The 26915-nt window shown below is 38.3% G+C and overlaps 1 protein-coding gene across 1 annotated transcript in view; it reads right to left on the bottom strand.

Moving 5' to 3' along the window:
* The window catches only part of LOC108676342 (uncharacterized protein CG43867), a 208250-nt gene extending 181408 nt beyond the window's left edge, over nt 1–26842 (bottom strand). The window contains exon 1 of the mRNA XM_047884219.1: nt 26710–26842. The gene's annotated coding sequence lies outside the window, so the exon portion shown is untranslated. The remainder of the gene's footprint in view (nt 1–26709) is intronic.
* Between the last annotated feature and the right edge of the window lie 73 nt (nt 26843–26915).

Genomic DNA, 26915 nt, shown 5'->3' with positions numbered 1-26915 from the left:
TAACGGGTATGTAAATTTTCCAGGATTAGTAACTTACGCATTTTTTTGAGGTAAATTCTGGTTCACTAGAATTTCGGGACATACGAGACTGTAGGCCTCCAGAACGTTATTTGGCTCGGCATCTGCACCGGTATCGAGCCAAGATCATGGATGGTTTTCTTGGACATGTTCCGGAATCAACTCCTGACGAATACTCACTTACATTTTTTTCAAATTAGTAGACATATAATGATTCGGAGTCGTGGTGAAAATCTTCCGCGGTTCGTTAGCTTCTGTGCACAATTCTGTTCTAATATTATTCAAACATTCATTTGGTTGTGAATTTCTCAAGTGTTTCTATCAATATTCTCCTTAAACTCTGCCGATTGTTTGAGAACCTCTAATCGAATTGTAAAGAATCCAATTGAACATTTTTCAGCGCGGAACGTTTAAAATAGAATCCAGGCAGCTCATTGTGGATATATTAGGTTTTTGTGCTCTCTTTGGCAAGAACTAGTTAAAAATTAGAGTAAATTTATCAAGTGACGGTAATAGTTAAGGCCAAATTTGTTTTTACACGACTATGGGTACTTCGATCAACCAAAAATTATATACTCTGACATGCCAGATTTAGTTCGGCGGCAACAGCCGTTGGTCGCTGTCATGTCACACGGGGGAGCTTCAAGTGTGAGTAGGGGTTCATTCAAGTTAAAAATTAGGAGCTTTGCAAATCGAAAAGACAATTAATAATAAAATTCCAGTCCTCTAGCAGAGCCGCTGTAACTTATATTCTTCATCGTCAGATTTTGTTTGCCTTAATACGATGGAGAGCAATGATGGTCTTTGATGGAGCATAAGGATTTTAGGCTTTGGCAACACTGCTTCAATATATTGCATAGCAACAAACTTAGCTGTTCCATCAAGCAGGGCTGCCGGCTGTTTGTCAGTCCTGACTAAACCTGCGGCTTACAAGAAGCGGCAGCCACTGAAACATCAAATTGAATGCCAGTGTTTGACAGCAAGTAAGCTATTGGTATTAGTCGTATCCGTTCATGTCTCGATGGATTCCAATACAAGCCTTTATGTGCATGCGGTATACAGTATATGGCACACAGCTGATGAGAATGTTGAAACAATTATTGCCGTATAATACGTGCTTTATATCAGTAATGAAAACATGAATATCATAATTGTGATAACTGATACTATGCATTCAATGATGAAAGTAATAGCAAGAAGATACCGTACATTACATATAGAGTTCGCGAATGCTGTCTAATATAGAGGATGCAAACTTCAAGGTTGCAGTCTATTGCCCTTACGTGCGCAATGTACAGGCAGGAATTTTACCATTATTAGTTATCACTAAAATAAACCTTATGATCACCGGAATTTAATTTGAATTTCATATATTTCATAGATTATGATCACCTATCATATAAATAACCACAAAAATTGTGGTGCTGTTTTTAAAGCCATCCTGCCCGGGATGAGCCGACGCGTGTGACGGCACAGCAAGCAGCATAATTAAGACGAACAAACACAACTGACAAGACACTGACAGGTGGCGCCATAAGAAAATATTTACCTAACATTGGCTTTAGTTGAGGGCAGGGAGTCAACTTAAAACAGTGCCAGAGAATATGAAATGGTGGATGGACTATGAAATTTTTAAGATACTGATCCTCATCCTTTATCTAAAAACAACTGCTCATTTTCCAAGAGCTTGAATTTTATTAACAAAATAATTGCACAACATCAAGCAGATATGAGTCGAATTCTGAAAAAAATGAGTTTGAAAATTGAGTTTGCATCTCAAGTAACAATAAAACTACAAAAAGATTGATAAGAATAATCTCAGCATACATTGATCGCTCCACACAAAGAAAGCATGAGCAAAAAGAAGCGTTGCATCTAGCATGACGCTGCTTACTAGAGTGACGCGTGGGCAGCAGTGCATGCTATTTACACTTCCTGCTGTGCAGCTCATTACGACCTGCCGCGAATCCCATGCTGTGCACTACTAGTCAAACAAGGCCTGCTTTACACTGCCTACTGTGTTCTACTTGCTGGACAGTTTTTTTAATGCATGTTGGCCACTATTAGATATACCTACTCTCGTAGAAAGTGCATGCCGCGAATTTTTTTTCTTTCAAAACATATCCGGCAAATAGGATGCAAGACTAAAAAAAGCCTGATCATTTTCAAAAAATAAAATCGTGTGATGACAATACCGAGCCTATCAGAACTGTTCCAGAGATCAATCTTCAAATGAATGATATTTTGATAGTGATGTCTTTTCATGTTAAACGCAACTTAAATGCGCCAACAAGAAAGAATTTTGACTAAAACAAACATGAGTCACAGCGGCAGCGAGGCCAACAAGCAACAAATACACAGCTAGGCAAGGCCAGCTATGTGAGTAAGCTGAGTACCAGAGCACTGCTTGCACTCTGGCTGCACTCAACTGAGTTTGCTCAGGGGCAACGCAAACTGAGTTCGCAGTTTACCACAGTTGTTTCATTCTGTCTGTGTCGGTTTTGCGTTCCTTGCCATATTATGAAAGAATGAAAATATTCGAACACCTGCGATAGCCTATAAAAGAAAGAAATGAATTGGACGAAAGAAATAGAATTTTGACTTGCACCATTTCCTCAACGCCTACAGGATGCATAAGTTAAGTCATTTCATTGGTATCGTGCATGAACCCTAAAGATTAAAGAAATTTATAAATTTATTACATCAGGCGCTCCTCAGCTATGAAACTTCAGATGGATTTCATACGCAGAGTTTAAGGATTTTTTCTAAACGTTTTCTGACAGCCCACAATTATTTTCAACATATATTTTAAAGTAAGTTCGAAGAATGGGCAATCTACGGTACGTCTATCCCGGTCACGATGCCGTCCGTCTTGCTGTCAAGAGAATGGCAGGCGTCGTCTACAAGTCTTAAAGCAAGAAAAGGCAAAGAAAGAAGCAATAAAAAAGATCAGTGATCGAGAGGCGATTGCGCGAACAATGAAGTGCACCAACCAACCATCGAGTCGGCGTGTCACGCGCCGGCCAACAGCTGTGACTCGCATTACCTGAACTAACACAGACCTTGAGGACGGTTCAACTGCGATTACAGAGCTAACTTGCAACGTAGAGTTGTTTCATTTCAAATAACCCTAGTTATTTGTGATAACCAAAATAACCAAAGTAACTAAATCGACATAAGTGACTAATTAAATATATTTATAGCATGGAAATATAATACTAACTACCATCAGAATAGATTTGACAATCTAACAAAAAAAGTCATTCTTCTAAAACAGTCAGTTTAGATCAATGAGAATTGTTTTTTTAAGAAGATGTTCAATGAAAAGTATTTGAGCTAAAAACACGCAGATCTATGAACAATAAAATTCCTGAACAACCCGCAGTCTACCTTAACCACTGCAATCTAGTTCATGCAAACATCATATAACACAGAGTAATGATGATCATGCAACCACTGGAGATTCTGTGAACTTCAATCGCAGAGCTACAATGCCCGCCTGCTGCATGCATTGTCTGCCCAGTTTTATCACTCTGGTGTCATGAATATTCAAGTGCTTCAAGTTGCTCCTTCCCCAATACCTGAAATCACTTCCTCTTTTCCTTGGCCTCAGATGGGCGATGAAAGACGACTCGTCTGATTCTCTATTGGTTGCATGGGAGTCACTTCGGAGAGAGAAAGAGAGCGAGAGGGAGTGAATTCTAGCGTTGTTGCACGCTTGCATATATATTGTAGAATAAATGAATACTTTCTAGAATTGTTGTGTAGACAAGAAGTGCATTAGCTGAAAAACAAGCATGTGTAAGCTATTGATATCATAGAAAGAATAGCAGTTAAGAAGGACATCAGCATTCGATTAGACACGTGTATGTATAGTTGGATGCAGGTGGATGAGATATGCGAATAAGGAGACAACAAAGATGTGAATACTTGATGTATGAGTCCATAATTAACAGTTTGAGGAATCCGTTAGTAGGTAACGGGAAATTTTTTGGAAGGATTTACTTTAACTTGTCCTCAAAGTGTGTGCAATTATTCAACATAAAGCTCGATATTGATAAGAAAGAATCAGAAATCAGAAAGAAGATTCAATTTATCAGATATCGAGTCGATCGAGAACCGGTAGATACTTCTGACGAGCGCACGTGCAGGATGAATGGAAATAGACGCAGTGGTAACACCTGTTATCGCAGAATCAACCGCTCTAACAAAAGACCGCAAAAGAAGGCGCCAGAAGCCATAAAAAGACAGAAAAAGTAGCGGGAAGGGTAGATAAGCGGCGCACCGGGTACCCTCTGGTACTGCGCTGATAATTCGTTAAGAAACTCTTAGGGAGTCGGGGATAAGCTGATACTAAAGCTGACGGACTGAAAGCTGCAGATTTCTTACTATGAATGGTGTCTAAGTACATAGTGATTTGAAAACTAATTTAATGGGTATATTGATCGAATAACATAAAGCATATAAAAAATAGTAAAAAAACTTATAATTAAATTCAAAGATATCAATTCGACAGACTATTCTTCTCATTATTAAACAGAACGTTGAGTGAATACATGTGACATAAATTCAAAGCATACGGTAACATGTCACATGGTAAACATAAAGCATACGGTATAAAAAATAGTAAAAAAACGTATAATTAAATTCAAAGATATCAATTCCACAGACTATTCTTCTCATTATTAAACAGAACGTTGAGTGAATACATGTGAAAATTGACTTTTAGAAGGATCATCAGTCCCGGCAGCTTCCTTCCGGCTAGGCACAGGCGAAGAGGGAAAGTCGAGCGAGCAGAAGTCGTTGGACTCGTCGTAAACTGGTCGTCATCAGGCGCTATCTTTTAATTCGGGCTTCAGAGCTTAGGCTCTCTGCTCAATAAACTAAGGCCAAGCGCTCACTAAACACAGTCATTTACTTTAAACATGAGCGCTTCAAATGATTCTTTGGAATCTCTTCAGATGCGCCCAGATAGAGTGAGCTTCAAATTGACTTAGGGAATGGCGTTCAGAAGCCCACCCACGATACACTCAGAAGCTTGAGCTCAGCTTGTTAAATCAAAGTACCGACGATGAAATTTAGTTTGTGGCATTTGTGGGGAAACGCTTGGGTCGTTGGAAATATTATAGATTGTCTGTAGATTAATCCATACACAGAAGTTTCGAATATAATAACAAAACACATAATTTCACCAGAGGTCTGAATTAATGTATAAAATGTTACGAGATACATATGTCCAAATCTATACCGTTAAACACGCTAAAAATTGCATTTAAATTGCAATACGTACATCCACAAACACAAAAATATTTATATTTCTGTTACAGAATTTCAATTAGCGCTTTATTACATGGGCCCAAGACAGAACAAAACATCATTTAATTTATTACGAAAAAACGTCAAGACATATATGCTCTCAAAAAAGTGGACAGCACTAATTACTTTTCTTCCAAAACAACCAATATGCGAGACATTGCAGTACAGAAAAAAAAATCAAAAAAGCACTTAGTATTTAATGATAGCACTTCCTGGTTCACACTCAACACTGCTGCTGGTCAGCGTCAACGCCCACGCAGTCTAGCCGTCCTACATCACCGAGGTCGCGTGACGCACGCACTCGCCTTGACTGCTAGTATCCCAGACGCTGAAATTCAGTATACTCGCTTTAATAAGTACCAACAATTAAAACAGCTCGTTTCAGAGACGGTGATTATAATAAAGATTTCGTTTATTGGACAACTTCATCAAGATTTACAAGTTTAATTTGGCAGTCGTGGCAGCGGTTAAGCGTATTGCAAACGAATGTTGGTTGAATGTAAACAAGGCTTTCTAATAATGTTCACGTTACTTATGACGAAATACTTACCAATATGAAATATTTATAAATAAGTATTGCACAAATCATTAACTGTTCGGTCAGTACCTAATTATACCGAGACATAGTAAATAATTATTAAAATACCGAGACATAAATAAATATCTAAATATACCGGGACATTATTATTAATTAATGCATTACAACAGATTTAATCTTCTCATGGATGCGCAAAAAATTCTAGTACTAGAAGAATAGTATGAATATTTAGAATTTTTATTCGCATTCAATCATAATATATGTCTCGATGGTTTTAGTGTCGCACATATATATGGCTCCAGATGTTGAACCGGAACTAAGAGATGAGAAGGCACCGTGGCTAGAGCGTAGCGTAACCAACGTGAAATGAACGTCACACAAATGAAGGCTACACAATAAAGAAGCCAGTGCGTGAGCCTCTGCTATATGAGCAGAGGAGGAGTGTCAGAGACACGTAAACACATTACCCAGCGCCACGCATCTCTGCGCGCCGCTGCTGAACAGATCAAAGTGTTGCTCATAAAAAGCATTTTGGGCCTGAGTTACGACGCGGAGCAAATCTCATACGGCGCATTTGCTGAGGTTCTGGGGCAAGCAGAACAAATGCGCTCTGTGCCTCGTGACAACCAGAAATTAGACCTACAAATAACTTCGTCGTCACTAAATGTTTTCCACAACATCAAAATTTCGATGTTTTTGAGCGTTTTGAATAAAAATGAATGTTTTGAGTAGCTAAGTAAATGAGTGAAACACGGCCTAGCAGCTCAATTTATGATATAATATTATCACTACGGTGCGTTTACGCCTGTTTCATATGTAGGGTAGAGATGAAACATACATAGAAACATGTGTGAAGATCCACCCACACAGGAAGTCAGAGGAACATTGTGGAGAATTTTTCTGCTTTAGTTCGTCATTATTTAGCATTATCGGGAGTAACAAATGTAGTTTAAGCTCTGCGGTCATGATAAAACCAGAAAAATTAAACAATACATATACAACAAAATTATAGTGGTCTATGCACAAATTTGAATACAAGGGTTCAAATTTTCTCATGCTTTTTCTTTCGAAAAACTCGTGTCTTCCATAACTAATAACATATTCGGTATGGTGATTCTCCTTTATCATTCCTTGCCATCATTCAAAAGATTGTTGCTTCAGGATGTACCATTTCCCTGCGAATATTTTCAGGTCATAACACTTATGTGACTGACGGGACTTCTCGGTACCAAAACACTAGGTACGAATAACTCAATTGGCATAACGATGTGGTAATGATGTGGCACAATGACGGTAAATGTTTCCGAGACGAAAGGGTTAAGCTGCATTTAAATGAGTTGCAAAACTAAAATATAAACAAATTTTAGGGTGGAATGCACCACGACTAATTGAAAACACGAGTTCAATTAAAATTCGAAGCCCGAAACCACATTTAAATATTTAAAGTCAACTATTTCCTATGTTATATTGATCAACTTGAAGCGTCAGGTTTGAAACGAGTGCAGAAGAAGATGCAGCTTCCATACGGCGTGAGAAGTGAGAGCAAATATTTACCCGGTACACGAGGATGCTTTCTTCCTATCAGCTGCCCGTATACAAAGCTTTCTTGCTCTCGATGAGAAAAACTGCCCTGAAAGATATTATTACTCAGAGTAGCTTTTCATGAAAAATCAAAGGGGTCTCATAAAATGGGTCAGTTTGGTGTCTTAATGAAGAGTGAATAGGTACTATGACACTATGTAATTTTTCGGTATCATTTAAAATAATACCGTAAGCATATACGAAGGAAAATATTTCAAATGCCAGATTTTCACCGAACAATTTTCTTCAACTATTCAAATCCAATTATGTATATTCAAGTCCTGCTTATCTCCCTCTGCAATTAAAGGCTCTCAAATCTTACTTGGAGATACCTTGAATTTATCATGTTCACAAAAACAGTTTTCGTCACAACGCAGCATCGAGAGGACAGGACCGTCGCAAGCACGCTTACCTCGCCTAAAGGTCGAACTAAACTGTAAAGGGGAAACTTCGACCGGAGGCCGAAAGTTGGGGTAATGCAACTCGTATCAAGCTGGAGAGACGAGATGAAACCTTTCAGCAAAGAACCACACTGGTTACTTGGATGGAATCCCCGATGTCATGATATTCTTAATCCACTGTTGGTTACCCATTGGTAATAGATTGTGATTTCTTTTGATTCCGTGTGAAACTTGAATCTATAAGGATATTCCCTTCCAACTCGGGGAAAAATATTGCTCTACTCGCACTATGCTCTAGGCAATGTCACTCAAATAAACGGCAAAACATGCTACATTGATGACATAGCTACTCCAGTATAATTTGAATATATCCAAGGCTTGGAAGAACTTCTTTGCATGAGATACTCTAGCGGAGGCCGATGAGCCGGCAGAACTGCTCGAGAATTAAAATTAGCAAAGAAAGCCAACAAAGCTAATATTATCTCACAATGTTTTGGTTTACTGAGCTGTCAGTTGCGCAAAATTCTACACTACCGCAAAGGTTGCCAAATTATAGGCATGTGTTTGTAGCCTCATTATGTTTCTTTCCATCAGGTTTCGTTGATTACGGAGTTTATTATCATCGCGGTTACTGATACCTATATATCTGACGAATACGGAGTTACCAGCCTGTACGTAAGTAGCCATACAACCGATTCGTATCGCGCGTCAGGTGCAGCCTTAGCTCCGTGTTCAAATGTGACGTTAGGGCACTCATGTTCCGTACATATGATATAAGATAACAAATGTTATGGTATTAGATTATAAAACTAAGATTACGAGTTTCTGCTTCCCTTTCCAGAACCATTTGTACTTTAAACGACCGGCCAAATTTGAACCTAACGGTCAGATTTGAACCTAATACGAAATACTGCTCGTTATCCTGCTTCCTTGCGATTAGCTTCGTATACACGTGTTCCTCCTGTCAGTGCAAAGCTGAATGAGAAAATCTATAATTTTTCAAAATATTTAGCACGGATCACATTCGATGATCTCAGAGATATACAATCTGCTAGATAATCTGTCGTTTATTGAAAAATAATTCAAGGTGGATAATAATTATAGCACGACGGTGCAATCACTTTGGAATGGCAAACAAAAACAATCCTAATAAAAATGAATAAATTGGTCCACAAAAATTAGTAAAAAGTTATTATCAATACGAAATCATATATCAGCGAGATATGCTTTACAGCTGCGACTGCTATTTAATAAAGACAGGTCTCAGCGCGACATTTAATAGTGAAGTAAAAGTTTCCAATTGTAAAAAGTATGGAATGACCAAAAAATATTAGGAACTACTGAGTTAACGGAAATATGAAAGCTGTTTTAGAAGCAATACTAGTGTGCGCTGTTGATCTGACGGAACGACTTGAAGAGCCACGCTAATATGATGGAGTATAGTCGTGTAAAAAGAGACTTTTTATGACGTTGCCAAGCGTGGCAAAAGCGTATGGAGGGAGTCAGGAAGGGAGGGGGCTTGTAACGTACTGACGTTGTGAACGAACGAGTCCCTTCGTCAACAAACACGAGAGCTGTCCAACACACCCACTAGTTTTCACTAGGAGCCGCGACAGGTCAGGAAAACTTTTCTCAGACAACACCACAGAAATAATCAAGTTAAACAATGTTGGCATGACATGAACGATATGGAAGGAGGCGCTTTATCGATCTTGCGCACCTATTAAAGACGCAAATAAACTAAATTTCACTCGGTAATTAGTACAGGGTGCGGCGCGGGAACTTACTTATTTGAATTGCGCGCCACGTGGCGGCCATTAGTCCTAGGAAGGTGGCGCCATGCGCAATATGGTGCGCGGGCTATGAAGTTTTTCGTCCACTCAGTTCAGTTGCGACCATGCAGTGTAGCTCTTTGTAAAAAAGAAAGAATTAAAACGCTATCTTTAATACTTTTTACTTTGTGATTTTTTTAAAAGAGTAAGTTCCCACGCCGCACCCTGTATGTGAGGAATGAATAAATAATTTCTTGGTACTCCCATTCACTTCTGGGAAGGTACCTACATAACATGGCGGATCATAACATTACGGCGTAATTAAAATATTCCGAAGATACACTATATATTACATTGAGTCCGAACAAACTAGTGTTCTTCAACAGCCAAAACAAATTATGTTTTGTCCGCCCTGACGGTAAGATTGCTGGTGAAGACTTTCTAAATTCACGTTGTGTTTGTTTTAGATAGTGGGTTCCAAAGAATATTTTTGAATTAGATTAGGAATTTACACAATTTGAGAAAAATCTCAAATTGTTATTTATATTTCTATTGGGATGGCTGTGTGTCCGCATCATTTGCGATTTCTATAGATACGTTCACTAGTACTAGTGCTCCAGTGGTCATCTGATAGTAACGGAGAAATTTTCTTAGTAATTACTTCTTAATAAAATTGGAACTCTAAAGTTCCATGTGCACGAATATTGCTACTGGGCCTATAATTGTTTTAAATAGGAAATAATCGTTTTTCAGAATACATGATATCAAACGAATAAAATTTCGAAAAAAAGGAATTCCCATAAGACGCTAAAATCGATTAGTAAGAACACTATTTTCATAAATTTGGACAACGATACCGGACATTCGAACAATGTTCAACTATTTTTCTTCTTGAGGGAAACCTCAGAAAAGCTTACAGTGGAATTTCGACCGAAGTCTTGATAATCTTAGCTAATCTCGAGTGTCGTAGAACTGCTACCACTGGCTTCCCGAGGCTGTTTATGAGTGACGCTTGGTCATGAGTGCACAAACAAGCACGGTCATTAATGCAAAATACCCCGACAGCTGCGGTATTGAGGTGGAGAAAAGTAAAAAGTTTGTTCAATTTTTGCATCAACAATCCGCAATTCGAACACCAGAATGCATGAGGTAACTTTTAGGTTTGTGAAGATTCAAGGTGAAAGTAAAGCATGTGACACGAACAAAATTATCCGATTTCCCATCATCCATTAATTTCTTTACGCTTCGAAATAAACAGGTGTCACCAATACAGACAGATAGATTAATTTTATACATTATACATGTACATTTTATAGTCTTCTATGAAATAAGCAATATCACAACTCAATGCCATCAAGTCAGAGCATACACAGACCCCTGAATGAAGAAGCAGCATAAGGTATACTGTATTAGCGCGACGGGGCCAACCTTCAATCCCCGCGGTGTCAGTCTCAACCTTGCCACGACACGAGTTCTATTTTGATCACGACAGGCCTCTCGAAAGTAAGGGAATAAGAGCGTGAGAAACTCGGCAAGAAACCTAGAATTAACACCGAGTTCCCCACCTCCACTTCACGATGCACTAGATCTCTCACGGACGTATCTGCAATACATCAATGGGAACTGAGCGATATCAAAGAGTAACCTCACGGAATGTACAAACGTGACTGACACTGAGGAACCAACGAATAATCTGATGCATGCGGAAACTTCGTAACTGTTAAATTGTTACATTTAATTCTTGAAGTTGTCTCCAGATACTTATTCCGTGATGGAGCATGTTACCTGAGTTTTAGTTGTCGGCCCACATAATATCAATTTAGTAATTACATGAAGCGATGTTATGTAGTGAAGGGCTACAGGCCGAAAACTTAAAAATTCATAGTAAATATATATTGACACTGGAAGGACTGGGTAATTAAAGCTGGGCCAGATAAAATGAATGCTGATACGATATTCTCGACGGGATTTCGAGTCGTGATACGATAATCTCGACGGGATTTTAGCAGCAGTTGGCAGGCTTGTGCGGCGGAGGAATTCCCCAATTTAGGCGTCATTCCTTTATTCCCTAGGATGTAGGGGATGCCAGCACTCCCAGCAATTGGCAGAGCTGAGACGTCTGGCTCCAGAGAGGCGGAAAACAGACGTCTCAGACCGACGCCTTGCCTGGCTTACTGTGAGCGTTCAAAGCAGACAAGAGCTCCATTCGATATCGCCACATTGGCTTGCCCGACCAGGAAGTAACAAAGGAAACAGAAATACTGCGATGAGTGGGCATATAATTCTTTTACAAAACGAGCGATTGAATTCACCAAAATACATGTCTGATGTATTTATTTGCATATTTCACCGAATTCACCCTTCAGGATGCTTTAGTCGGTTCATTTTGCTCGTCAAATTAGTTAACCTTATTTGCTTGAACGGAAAAATTAGTACTTTTACTACTGATTGTAAGGGGATTAAACGGGCAATTTGAAAGAATATTGTATATATAAAATACCTATTGAATATTGAAAGACAAGAAAATTCAGCCAACTAATACTAATTTCTGCACTCAAGACCCGGCAGCAGGAGGTGAAATGATAACTGCGAGACACCGACACAGAAATAAACTAATTCCGAGACAAATTAAAAGTGAACTCAAAAATATGAAATGTGAAGACTCAGAAAAAGTATTTCAAACTGCCTCAGAGTATTAAAATCGAGCAACTTCATCTCAAGACTATCGATGAATTGAGCAGGCTCTAGCTGTGCAACCCAAGATATCGTCAAACTCCAGACTATACGCAGCAATGACCACTGCCTATAGAAGCAGGAGTCCTCCAAAAGGCTGGTGTGGTCTATGTATTTTGCTGCAAAGAATATTGTGAACTTCATCATCTGGACTGCATTGGAGGAACTATACCAATAACTACGACATTGAGTATTGAAAACAAGCAACTTCATCTCATGACCATTGATGAATTCAACTGGCTTGGTGACACTCATGACAAGTTGACAACAACATCGAGCCCTGGACCATAAGCGACAATGGCACCAGCAAAAAACCGGGAGTTCTCGAAGAGGCCGGTGTAGACTGTAAATTTTGCTTCAAATAAGGTTGTAGAGTTCATCATTTGTACTACACTGGAGTAATTGGACCAACAACTACGACATTGAGTATTTCAAACAAACAACTTCACCTCAAACTCATCAATGAATTCAACTGGCTTGGTGATTGACAACAACCCTTGAATACAACATCAAGCAAAAATTACAACACGCAAAAGGACCCTGCAAAAAAAGCGAGAGTTTTCCAAGAAACCTATGTAGTCTGTAAATTTTGCTTCAAAGAAGGTTGTAGACTTATTCATCATTTGGACTACATTGGAGTAATTGGACTAACGACTACGACATCGAGATCGTCTTGCATACTGCCTTCAGTCTGGAGGGCAGGGGAACCCTCTGAGACAAGCTCACAAGACCGTCGATAGCACTGTGCTGGAGGAGCCCACCAGCATCGTCATCATGCAGTGGCGCCCAACATTAACCGACCGACGATTGCTGGAATCCTTATGTATGGGGATTGGACTCCAGTTAACTGTTTTCAAACTACCGAAATTGTCTAAATTTTGAGACAGTAGTCAGAGTCATTTTCCGTTTCAAAATTTTCGTGTTGTATCCTACTTACGCTCATTATTTTCTTATGTCTACCAAAATTTCTTTGTTCAATGCTTCTTGTAACTTGAAAATGAATGTTGATACAGTCGAAACGTTGTTATATATATTAGAAGTAATTTCTGAGACCTGCCTTTCGATCTATAAACGTCATCTAAAGAATTGTTCGACAGCTTGAAAATTGTATGCATTCTCTGGTCATAGATTGTACGCAAATAAATATTAAATTACTGCATGTACATATTGTGATAATACGTATTAGACATTACTCATATGATAGCGAATGATACCGATAAAAAATGTGGATAAAAATATGCAAAATATACAAGAAGACCAAGAAATTTCCATCGTAAACAATGCCATCATGGTAAAAGAATTTGATTCATAAAAAGACTCGAAAATTGCTAAATCATTTTCGAAAAGAAGGGTTAATTACAACAGAAGTGGAAAGAAAATTGGGGTCATTATAAGAGTAACTAATTAGAATTTATATATGGCATTGTCATTAATGCGCTAAACCGACGAGTTATGCAAAAAATATAAAAATAAATTCACATGATTTACAATTATTACGGTTACCATCTAAAATAGTAAGTTAAATATGTTTTGTATCTATAAAAATAAAAAAAAACATCACATCGAAGAAGTAAAAGAAAATACCCCGGAAGCAGCTTAATGCTATTCTACAGATAACTCTCTAGTACAACTAGCAGTTCCATAAAGAGAGACAATCAGACTTAATGGTACTCGTGCTGGCCAAAGTTAACAGAGCAATAGGAAAGTGTTTAGGGCAAAACCAGTGCTCTGCCCAGGATTTGCTTTTAATTGAATTGGATTGAGCTGAAGCGAAAGCGTTATCACAGGAGCTCAGTCTTCAAAACAACCAGCTTGAACCTACAGAAAACTCACGGTTCGAATTTTCAAGCACAATGGCTCTTTAGGTACTGAGTTTTCATCCATATCAGCTGACGGAATATCAAAAAAAAAAATTTTTTAAGATGCCGTTTTTCAACTTATCTCAATTTAATTCATATCAAATGAGATGGTCATATCGCTGATTTGTAAAACATTATAACATATTTTTGTAGCCAGGAATACATTGACGAGTAATTTCAACCCAGTCTCAACCCCACACGTTTTGAATTATTGAATTAGACATGTAGGCCATCGTCCAGAAAAAAAACACCAGTATTCATGACCAAATGAAAAAATTTCACTTGAATATCGTAACTTACCCTTGAATGAAACGGGTCAATCAACTGGCGTACCAAGCTTTAAAACTGCTCTTCCTTGCGCTCGAGAAAGAATTTGCGTGTATTAAAATCGCTTGTTTGCTTGAATCGCAAGTTAACCAGGAATTTAAAAGCAAAGAAAATACTACAAAAATTCACCATATCTTTATAAGAGAAAACGTTTCGGAGTCCAGCTCCATCGTCAGTTCAAACCACAAAATTCTGTTTAGAAAAAGTTCAGTCCTAGAAACACAAATAAATCAATTAGTAAAGTAAATGCACTAAAAATAAATAGATAAGACATGAAAATAATGCTAGTAAACGTAAACGGCCTATCTATTTACTATTTCAAGAGGAAAGGAGCTAAAAGCGGCATTCAGACTAGGCTTCTGTTTGAATATATACAGGGATTCTAAAATTCGTAGATCACTAACACCGGATGCGGAAGCTAGAATTTTGAAATCACTATCAGATACAGAGGTGTTGCACTGCTCGGCATGAACACGTACAGCAGAATGAGGTGGATGTGCAAGTAGGTTCCCTGTTCTATAACTCCTGCCCTTATGCTCAGCCAGCCTAGTATAGAAATTGCGTGCCGTCATACCGACGTACGCTGATGCGCACTGCGCACAACTATATCTGTAAACTAGTGACGATCGCATAAGAACAGGTAGGGTATCCTTATACCTGAAAAAGAATTTGCGTGATTTCGGCGCTAAATTAACATTAACGACCAACATGCAGATTAATCTTAAAAATCTATAAATTTCCCTGTAAGGTCATTCTCGAAATTAATCTCGCTGTTCTACTAAAGAGCGAGCTACGACACAGTAAGAAGTAAACAGGAAAACCAATTACAAAATTTACGACTTGACGCCAGCGGCGACGGAGATAAATCGGGACGAAGGAGGTGACGCAGAAGTACCCAACATATAGTGGTGAAGGCAACGTATCCATTATGGTGGTGCAGGCGAAGTGTTCACTATTGGAAGCCATGGAACATCGGGCACTCTCGGTAGGCATCTTGTGGCGCAACGCGCTCGGCAGCGCCTAACTAAATTCAACTATACACCGCAGGCATGAAACTAAGGCGGAATTTCCGCTACCGCACCAAACATATTGAGTTGAAGAAAATTTGACCAAATTTCGCTTAGCTTAAAGCCTTTGAATTGCAGCACTGAATGCAAACACCGTTCTAAGATAATGAATAAATTAATGAGGGTAACGATTATTAATTATGGATGAAGTAATTAATTAGGTAATGATTCCGTGCCCAGAAGGCACGCAATCATTAGCGTTAATGTGAAAGGAATTATTTAGAAAAATAATTTTACTCTTCCCCAACGGGTTGCAAGCCAATGTTTTCTGCTCGCCAGTCAATAAGATCGCTCTCAGAGCTTACTCTGTATATAATTTTTACATAAGCGTATTTCAGCCAAATTTGCCCCTAACTAAGTGGTGTAGACAAGATCATTCACGTTAATACCGAGTGTTAGGGAAGCGTACTTATTTAAATCACGTTTCAGATATAGCAATTTATCAATTCTTTTATTTAGAGTCTTCCTACTTTAGATTTCGTGTACTTCTGGGCTTGATTTCATTCCTCGTTTAGGTTTCATGCCGGTGATGACTTCAAGTGCGTAACGCTTTTAATACATATAAGATCAGTTAAATACAAGTGTGTAAACTCTGTGTCTTTATATACAAAACAGAACCTGAAAGAGTAGTCCACAACACTTCAAAATGAACTGAGATACAATGCCACAAAAAACACATACATTTGATTGCACAAAATTGCTTTCCAGTATTTTCATCATGCAATGTCAATTCATAGAAAAAATGAAATCGTTGAAATATAATTGGGGTGTCAATGGCCAGGTACCATCTTTGCTCGTAGAGAAAATTTTGATATTCTTCCTAAAATGTGATTTAAAATTTTAAAATCACTATCTTTTGATATCGCGGCGGGTTTAATGAGCATAATACACCGATGAATTAGAAACTTAATTGGACTCCGACACGTTGATCGATCGTGTGCAAAACGCATGTTAAATTTTGACATGCAGATAAAAAGTTATCGTCTCTTGATTAACTGAATTTCGCAAGATAAAGTCATCTGTCTTTAAACTTTGTAAGAATTTACCAGTTAGGTTAAAAATCACCCGTAAATGCATCTGGAAAGAAATCCGTTGTACAAGCTTAAGGTAAATGAGTACAACTTAAAGACTTCGCTTGTGCGTACAAAAACAGCCGAAAAAAACTTGTCCTGAGTCGTTAGTTCAAGAGAAGGCCAAGAGGAACATAGATTTAATAAAACGCAAGCTAAGATGAAATCCTACGACTACAAGTTGATATAGTATTGTTATACGTTTGACATATTTAACGCAAATGCCATGCAACTAACAGAACTACATTGGACATACAGGAATAAATGAACATGAGTCGTGCACTTACATAGTTGATCAAAGGCGAATGACAACCAGAATGAATGTCTCAGTAAGGACACATTTTTCTTCGGAATAGACAGTATGAATGAATTACTACACATGTTAAAACAAAGGAAAAAAGGCACGTAAAATAGGTATTTAAACGTATATACCTCCATTCAAACCGCCGTGAAAAACTCAAGTAGGTATGACTGAGGAGACGCATTATCGAATCATCAAGGGAAAGCGAGAAATCTAGGTACGATATAAATAGATCCACGATGTACAATATACTTGGATAGGATATTTATTTGCAGTATGGGAGCTTCTACGAATATATGGGGGTAGGTGGAAAAATAACAAACGGCTTTGTTGCAGTTACTGAACTTGAAGCAGCAAGGGTCTCATGTGTGCGCGACGCTAACGTGTTGTCTAGGTCCCGGAGTGACCAAGTAAGGAAGTAACTCAACGCCCTGCAACTGTTGTAGTGTCCCTGCAACTGTTTCTCTCAATCTGCTTTTTGCAAACTACATCGGTATGTTCCCTACGTTATTTACAGTAAAAGATGTAACAAATAGATGTAAAAGTACGAATCGAAGCACGAATCTTGCTTGTCATCCAGCTTATTACAAACTAAACGACAGACATAAATAATTGAAAGAGCATACATTAGTTGTCTCTTAATTGTTATTTGTACAAAATTTTCTTCTGTTGGACCAATTAGGTTTATGTAAGGATTAGAAAAATCCTAGGCAAAAGTTCATGATTATAAGACGTCAAAAAGACACTAACCAGCGTAAATAAAGAAAACTGCAAGAGAAGAAGCTCGGGCATTCTCAAGTGCACTGGGAGCCAGAGGCGCTCTTTCCGTGCCATGAACCCGACACCCGCCGAGGTAACCTAACCTACCACCGCATCTTTAGCTGATGTTGACACGCTCTCTCGCACTAACGCTGAACTACGATCCTATGTCCATTCTATAAGGAGAGTCACGCTCACGCTCAGCTCAAAACTCCACGAGTCGCAAAAAAGGGCAAGCATGCATTGAGAGTGAAAGGCGTATGCATGTATTTGAAGCTAAGAGTTCGAAAGGAAATTGATTGAATCTATTATTAAATCGCGAAGTGTTAAGTGAATTACAAGACCAATCGACTTGTGTTTGCTCCTTGAAAAGAAATATGCATCTACATAGAATCAAAACCATAAATAAGGTTTTGATAAGAACACCGGGAAGTGTTCGAAAATTATTTTTTTAAGACCTTATTTTAAATAATTAAAGAGATTCCCAATTAATACAAAGGTTATATATATACAGAGCAACTTTTGGATTGGATTATGGCGCAGTCTACCGAGATTACCAAGATTACCAAGTCGATGAAATGCCAAAGAGAAAGGCACAAGGTAAAAAAAGAGTGACATGCACCTTAATACACTTTTACTAATACCGTACTTAATAAAGATTTTCTTGTCAGCGAGTTTTTAGGCATTATTTTGTAAAATCTAATATGAGACGAAAGTTCAGACAAGTACAGCACACGTTAGAGGCCTCTACATCGAGGAAATTATTTTAACAAATATATACCTACCTTAATTGAAAATTTTATTGACATCGGGAATATGTGCCTAAAAACATTAAGATGCCTTAGTTAAGAGAAAATGACCTTTCATTGATCGTAGGAGGTTGGCATAATTTGTTCCTCTGTTTCATGATAATCGCACTTGAACAAAAATTTACCTTCAAACAACCGCACAGATTCTTTTAATCGCTATTCTATGACTGCCCGAACTCAAAGCTGAATCTTTCCTACCCCTGCGCGCAAATGCGTCGCTCGATTGACAATTCTATTGCTACCGATGCAGAAAGAATAAAAGATATGCTCACAGCTCAGACGCAAGCAGGTGGCGAATGTGATGCTAGCCTTTTGTAAGGAACAGGTGCGTCGGGTTATGGGCCAGCTTTGGTCGTCCGTATCGCGTCAGCGAGAGGAACGTGAAGCACGCAACAGCAGTCCACAACTTCCATTAACCGCATTCTTTCTCTGCAGGCCCACGGAAAAACAAAGCTCGAGTACCCGACTTTCATCGGCAAGTTCGTCATTCGCTAAGTTTCGCTCCCGGAATCTGCACAATGACATAGAAAAGGCCTCTATGGAGATCGGGATTCTGCGAAAACTTAGATTGCGAGTGTGACAGAAAGGAGAAGTAAAAAAAGACAACTTATTGCAGAAAAATAAAAAAATATTCAAACTACATAAACTTTTCAGAGAATATTTGTTTACCTAGACATAAATACAATTCATACTTGCATTTCTTCTTTTGATCCTAATTCTCAGTTATAGGTTAGACACAAATTGCTATACATAAAGATAGGTCCAACATTTTTATATAAATGAATCCGAACAACGCATTAAAATAGCGAATATTTATAATACTAAAAATCATTGCCTAGTTAAAATTTTTAATGAATTTTCAAGTCTTTGTGTTTGTCTTCTAATACATTTGAAGCTTGGTGCGGAAAATATAAAGGGACACCTTTCATTCGACCATTTTCATCCACAATATTTTTCGTTTGCTAGTTATGTATAAATTTAAATTACATCTATTCAGGGAAATTTCTAAATGAAATTCAAATTTTATACCACAGACAATAGTTAATGGAAATACACGTGAAACTTATTTTCATACAAGTTTTGTGTGATTACATATAAAAAAAAAGTTGGATTAAGCCTAAAATTAAGCCGCGAATATCAATGCACATTAAAAAGTTGTTCGCAAAGCTGATTATTAATTGCACGCTAGAAGCCAGGTTCAGGGCACATAATGTTTTTTATAATAAATAATATCTTTCAAACCAACGTCTGAAACAGACCTTAGTATGAAAGCAAACACTTGTTAGGGACAGAACAAGACAGAGTCCAAATTTATTCTTTCTTGCGTTAAGTATACTAATTATTAGTGAAAGTCATGCCTAATTTAGACTCGTCATCAAACAAGAAATTCAAGTTTTGGTAGGTAACGAATATAACAAGACTTTCGACGTAATGTGTCTATCATACGATTAACAAAACGAGGTATGTTATTGCGATAATATTTTGTTTCAGGAAGGCTTTAATTAAAGGGTAACTATATATAACGCGGTATATTGTTTATCGAATACGATGCGAAATATAGACATCATGATGCTGACCAGTGACAGATTCAAGGACGTAGAGTCCCGACATAATCTTCAGCAAACAAGGCTAAGCCAGCAGTGGCCTGAGTAACGTTGTTGTGCCAACAGGCCACAGAGGGGCTTTCAGAGGGCACGCCACATGTGTGACGGCGGTGATGATTCCTTCACCGGATGCAGCGGCGTACCAACCACTCCGTATACGGCATGCATGGTTGACCGCGTCGGGCCAAGGGGCCCTACCGAAGTACCTGTTTCAACACTAGCTATGATCAAAAGGAACTCAAAGATAGATCGGATCAGGGTGGCCCAGTGGTTAAAGTTCAGAGTACCAAGACTGGAGCAGAGAGGCGCGGGTTCGATCCCAGCTCTGTGCGCCAGTTTCTGGTCAGAATCGGCAAGGAGGCCGGGCGGTTAAGCACAGCAGAATTGTAGCAGTGAGTTGCGAGTTCGAGACCTCAAAATGCTGTGAATGTTCTGCGATGTTAAGAATCGGCGACAGGCCTACGGCCTACTAAACGCTGAAACCGCTATTTTTTTTTTTTTATTTTACCAGGTTTGCGGTTGCGGCGAAATGCAAACAGTTGAAGCAAGAGGCTAAGGGTGTTTTGATTTTAGACTTTGAAGCCTTAGTACATTGAATCCTGACATAATAATTAACGTATAATGGGACGGTATAATAAGCAAGTTTATTACGAGTTTCAGAATCAGCTCCGAAACCATGAGCGGTTAACTTCAATCCCTTTTCTAAAAGAATGAAAATACGTTTACACCCATAACTAAGTAGTAATAAATTTTTTGTATTTTCTAAATACTTGCTACTGAATAACTTGAAAAAAAAATGTTATTCCAAGTTTTTAACCTCGAAGCAGTTGAAATTTGAAGAAAAAATTATAATTTTGGCAACATGAGATCTGAAAAGAATTAATCCTTATTGAATAGTGTAGTTACTTCACATCTAATGATTTTTTATTAGTATCTTTCTGAATCGATTAGTGAAAAATTTTTCCCATAATCATTGCTTAACTGTTGGTAAACTGTTAAACAATTGACGACAATATTGATAACATACTTAGCCATTACTAACACATTTGTTGACAAGAAGCACAATATCAAGTTATAATTCATTTATAAAATAATGTTAATAAAATGAAATAATTTCAATAGTTTGATAAAATAAATGCCTGATAAAAATGATCAAGGTTGCACGTCTTGAGCATGGATGTCTTGACAGAAAATCAAAATTTGCAACGAAAATATTAGCGAGTAATAATAAGCGTTATGTAAATTTCCTACATTTCGATTTTCACACATTTCATTCGGTTGTAATCACGATCGCTTTTAAGGAATGCATTTATGAATGAAAACTATCGCTTCGTTCTTTTCGTGGATAGCATTCAGTAAATCACGTTATAATATTAAAATGGCAGAGAATTTATCTAACGTATTTGGGATCATTTCCTAAACAAGTGTGAAATAGCTTTCACGAGCAAAATATCAGTAGGCTAGTCCAATGCAAATAGGCCTAAGTGTACCACGTCAAAACCAAAAGACGAAAATAGAAAAATCGTGGCATAGCACTAGGCTATGATCAATTGATCATTTCTTCCGTTCTCTTATCCATGGCACTTTCAGTTGCCCAAAAATTTTACCTCACGAAAGTTTCACAAAATTTCGTTTAAAATTTATCTTAATTAAACGCCTGGGTTGATTGAGAACACCGTGACACGCGCAAGCACTGTGAAGTGTGAAGCTTGTAGTAATGAACCACAACGAAAAATGTGCTCCAAGAGGCATCAGTATGGCACAACGTTCATTGGTGAATCGAAATATTATGATATCGACTTAGTATAATGAAGTAAACATACCAGCAGCTAATACGAGCTCATTGAAGAAGAGAAAACGTCACACAGTCATGCGCTTCCGCGATTTTCGCACATGCGCACCACATCGCTGTCACAAGCACACTGGCATGCAGCCGCCTCCCGCCTCCCTCTCTCACGTTCAGCTGATGCCGCCCCTTTCATCTCTTTCGGAGCCCTGCTGATATTGAAAGTTTCTTAGCGCACCAATAAATTAAATTTGGTTCAAGTTTTGCAATTGAATTCTAGCAGATTGACATAAACTTAATCAAAAGAAAATATAGGGATAGTTAAAAATATTGGGATTGGGATGAATATCATCCATACCTAGGGAGATAATTGCTTTTTGGATGCGTTTCTTTATGATGTTTTAGTGAAGAAATGCTGAAAACTAATATCGAATGATAAGTTGATGCCATTTTTTTATTTATAGAACAATGAGGAATTTCAAGCAACGCAACTCAGAGAAGCATTTGATCGCTCACTCAATTACACGAGATTAGTATTTGCGGCCATTTACGACTTCGCCCTCTAAGATGGAATGTAGTATTGAAATAGAGATTAGAAAGTCTGTGTAGAAATTTGGATCATAATTTGGATTTACGTTTTTCAAGATACGATTTCGTGTATGTGGAAATATTGAACTCCTAATTAGCACATGAAGTTTCTTTGGGCGTGTTTGATAGATACGAGGATTCGATACAATATTAATCAATGTTGAGTTTCTCCACATAAACAATGTAAATTTTACAGCACGCTATGACAAAAAGGTTATTGTGGGCATTGAGACAAATTGTGATCAATATAATTCAAGCGCAACAAGAGAACGTACAAAGATATCTCGGACTAAATGCTCACCGAAACATCGGAGCAAATAAGTACCTAAACATTCAGAATTTTTGGTAACGAAAATGAAGAAACGCGATGAAGAAGTACAAAGTCTATGACTGCGTGGTCGTGAGTCTAGAAACTTTCTGGTTACTGAATGGACTCAGGATTCAGCTCCAGACTACACCTCCGATAATCCTATCAAGTGATAGAATTATTTCTTTACGAGAGACCTCAGCTAAAGTATCAATAAATATCACGATGTTATGAGAAATTAATAAATTACTGACAACAATTACTATTCAGGAACTTAAATGTATCAAATATGTGAATTTATAATGACAATTTTTAAGTACATCCGTTTAAACTTCAAAAGGTGCAGTAGAGTTCCTTGCTTTTCTCGCCTCAAATGGAGATGCCATGTAGTCCAGGAGCTCGGGCGCTCAGCATGCGGCGTAGTGCCGCGAGCAACGGTCATAAATGACGCTTGCGTGGCGCCTGCACTGAACGCTATATAATCTTCGGTTATACGCCGAGATCATCACAACCTAAACTCCCCTCACAAAATTATACAACAAGAATGCGTACAGCTTCAACTATAAATCACACAAACACCGGTAATTTTTCTGAATTTTAATAGTTGACGAAACAATCCACATCGGCACAACAAATGTAATAATTACCGCATTAATCAATTGAGGAAAGTCATAAATTGCTTTGACTGATAAATTTTACGTACGATATAGATTACGGTATATATTTGCCTTGCCTGCATTGATCTTAGTGTGAAACAGCTCGTAAATTTTAATTGAAACCTTACATTTAGGTGACAGTAGTTTATTTGAAAATTGTTTTGTTTGGTTAACAGTACATAATTACTTCATTTACCTGTAGTTGCCCTTGACTGATGTCGCTATCTCTAAGTTAAACCAAGCGAAGCTAAAAATGGAACAGATTTTTAGCATGATGAGCTTGTATAGACAACGTATAAAAGACGAAAAAATGTGCCAGTGAAGCATCGAAATGAAAACTTCAAAACTAAAGAAAACTAGTGTTTAGAGATTTAGACAAACCATCGTCGGTGAGGAGAGGAAGCTAGTACGACTTAATGTTTTTTCGTTTACTTGGATCAGTAAAAGAGAAGCACCGTAGTTACGGCATCGGCAAGGGTGTGGCTGCTTCAAAGTAATGAAGTTGAAAGGACCCGACGAGATAGCCACGAAAGATGGGCGCTTGAGGTCGGGTGTGGTGCCGACCTCGATGCCTTTACTCAGCTCTTATTAGGTGTTAGTCGACCAGCTCATCATGAAGCCAAAGCTCGGATCTAAAGTATTAAGAAGATTCCCCGAGAAAACAATCAGTTAGACGATAGCAGTTCCTTGGCTACTAGAAAGCTATCACTGGCTGTGGCTGATATACATATCACTGGTCGAAGGGAGCGGGTTTCTGAACTTCGCATGTTATGTCAGGAGTGGAAAGTTAACTGAAATCCCCTAACTCGTATATGCTTGCGTTAAAACTGGGTAAGTAATTGTTAACGGTAAGACTAACTCCAAAAAGTTGAGGGGCTAACAATCTTAAATTTAGTTCAAAAACGAATGAAAGAATAGAACAGGCAAAAAATTGTGAAAAGGGAAGCTAGTTTACAAAGAGAGCTGAGGTACAGACGTTAAATATTCCCGAAAACATGCATAGATAGACGCATTCATGCCAGAAAAAAAACGCGTGAATGACAAAAAATTCGTCTGTAAAAGTATTTACATGCAGTTGCAGAGCTTGCGATTACATGTATTTGATTGCACGTGAATAACATTAGATGTAGTATGGAATAATTATACAATCAAATTAAATTGTACAAAACAGGACTGAGTTCACCATACAAAATTCATTTATAAGATATCCTGCTTTTTAAAATTATAAGGAACACCGCACAACCAAGATGAAGTCAGCTCGGTAGCGCGGTCACCCGATGTCAGCGGCAAGCATCATATATACTCGTGGGGCGTGCAAAATCATCGGAAGAGCGGATGCCAGCGAAGTCTGGGACGAAGCTTCGTAACCCTGGCGACCCATACAATCAGGCTTTAGAGCCCATTCATGTCAAGCTCCCATGGGAATTCTCAAGAAATGGCCTGCTTCAATTATGCGCCCGATAAAGCATGCAGAAACAAACCTCCTGGCGGCTTACGGACTTCCTTGATATGAATATGAACAAGAGAGAGGTTAGTAACATGAACTTGAGAGAGATTTGTTACATGAACTTGAGAGATATTAATTACATGAACGAGAGAGAGATTAGTCACATGAAATAGAGAAAGATTATGAATATGAACAAGAGGGAGATTAGGAGACGCATGATTTGGTGCCAAAGCAGGGGCAATCAGAGTACGTAGAATCGAACACAAAGGTTTTTAGCATTCTGTTCCGACAAGAGCAAAATTTATCAAATTATTTTTAAGAGTTCAAACGCTATTAAATATGCTTCATTTATCTCTATTTTTTGAAGTAAGATATTAAAAAACTCAAGAATATTCGTGAATATTGAAGAAATAGATCGCTGTAATAACAGTTCCTCCATACATTCTAATGTGACTTCCGTTGCTATTTAGTGATGAATTCATACCAATTCAATAAAGCGATGCTTCAATGGGAGAGTTTGTCGACATTATGCCTATTGCCTACGTCTCTTTGAAGTGTCTTTTATCGGTTTCAGATAAAACTTGTTTCGACAAAAAACATAGAAGTGGAAATTATCGAATTAAATCGCAAACTTAGAAAAATAGTAAGTTTGACGCACGAGCCAAAATATGCCCATTTTAACATTAACATTTGAACACTTAATCATTATTAGAATCAGAAATTAATTTTCAAAATATTTGGCGAATAATTAAACATATTCGAGGCGCTCCGAGAACTGTACGACAGTCGCCGAACAACTTCAAAAATGAGTTTGTGCATTGAGCCCACTTACCTTGACTTCCCGTGTCTATTGATTAGGATTACTGTAATGTAGATTAGAGAGAGCCATTGTGCATTTCTCCAGGTATTAGTCTTTCAATTTCATTTTAACTTGAAAAATTTTCTTGCTATTTCACTTTGCCACTCGGTCAAGTTCCAGAAATATATTTATGGATACTGAAAATCTTTCTGGCATATCTGAATGTGGTCGGGAGTACTGGAAATCTCGTGGTCGAGGCGGCTGAAGTACATAACTAAATCTAAGAATGAAGTACATGACTTCAGCGACGGCTGAAGTAATGGCTTATTTGCATATCCAAAGGACATGGAAATAAGCCTTAAAGTTACGCTACAGTGAGCAATGATGTGAAAGTATCTAGACTTTCAAGACAAACAAGGAAAACATGCAGGAAAGTGAACTACGCTGAGGCGTCATGTGCCTCGTCAATATGCCGCGGTTATGGTGGCTGTTTCACGATATCGAAAATTGCAGTCGAAGTTGCATTCTCAAGCTCTCAAACTACAGCTAAAAATTACTGATGATTTCACTGAAACCAGTTTCGTAACAAGTCCGCCCGCTTTTTACCTAAGTATAAACAAGGTTAGGCACCCGAAAGTTCCAGACCTTATTTACAAACAAAATGAAAGGAAAATTAAGCACACATGCCCACAACTGACCTAATTAGATATACTTTTAGTTACGCAAAAGTTGAGTTGACGTGACTGTCATCTAATAGGAGTGGATACGCCATCCTAAAGCATTTGACTTCTCTAGGTCCTCAAGTGCTTCAGGTCTGCCTTAAACATAATTTTAGGGCCGTAAGTGATAGCCTCAATATTTTGCAAGGGCGGCAACTGGAAGGCGGAGCTTAGTTCCGGTCAGCTGATCCGGTCCAACCCAGCCGTTGCAATTGCCTGTGACATCTCAGAGAACAATGGAACAATTCTTACCTCCCAAGTTTCGTGTGCGATGTACAATAAAGGTGGAACATTCATAATTATTACTAAGGTGAAAGCAGGAGCCCTACAAACACTGGTCATCACTTCATAAATGTTCTTCTCAGCGAAGACAAGCTCGCGCGCACGGCTTCCAGCTACAGACTGGCATCTCATGGCACTCCCGGGCGCAGCCCGAGGCACTGCTAGCAACCCAAAAT

This window comes from Hyalella azteca, unplaced genomic scaffold, assembly GCF_000764305.2.
Source record: "Hyalella azteca isolate HAZT.00-mixed unplaced genomic scaffold, Hazt_2.0.2 contig1871, whole genome shotgun sequence".
NCBI lineage: Eukaryota > Metazoa > Arthropoda > Malacostraca > Amphipoda > Hyalellidae > Hyalella > Hyalella azteca.
The sequence above is the reverse complement of the archived record's forward strand: the minus strand, read 5'-3'. Positions and strand labels throughout refer to the sequence as shown.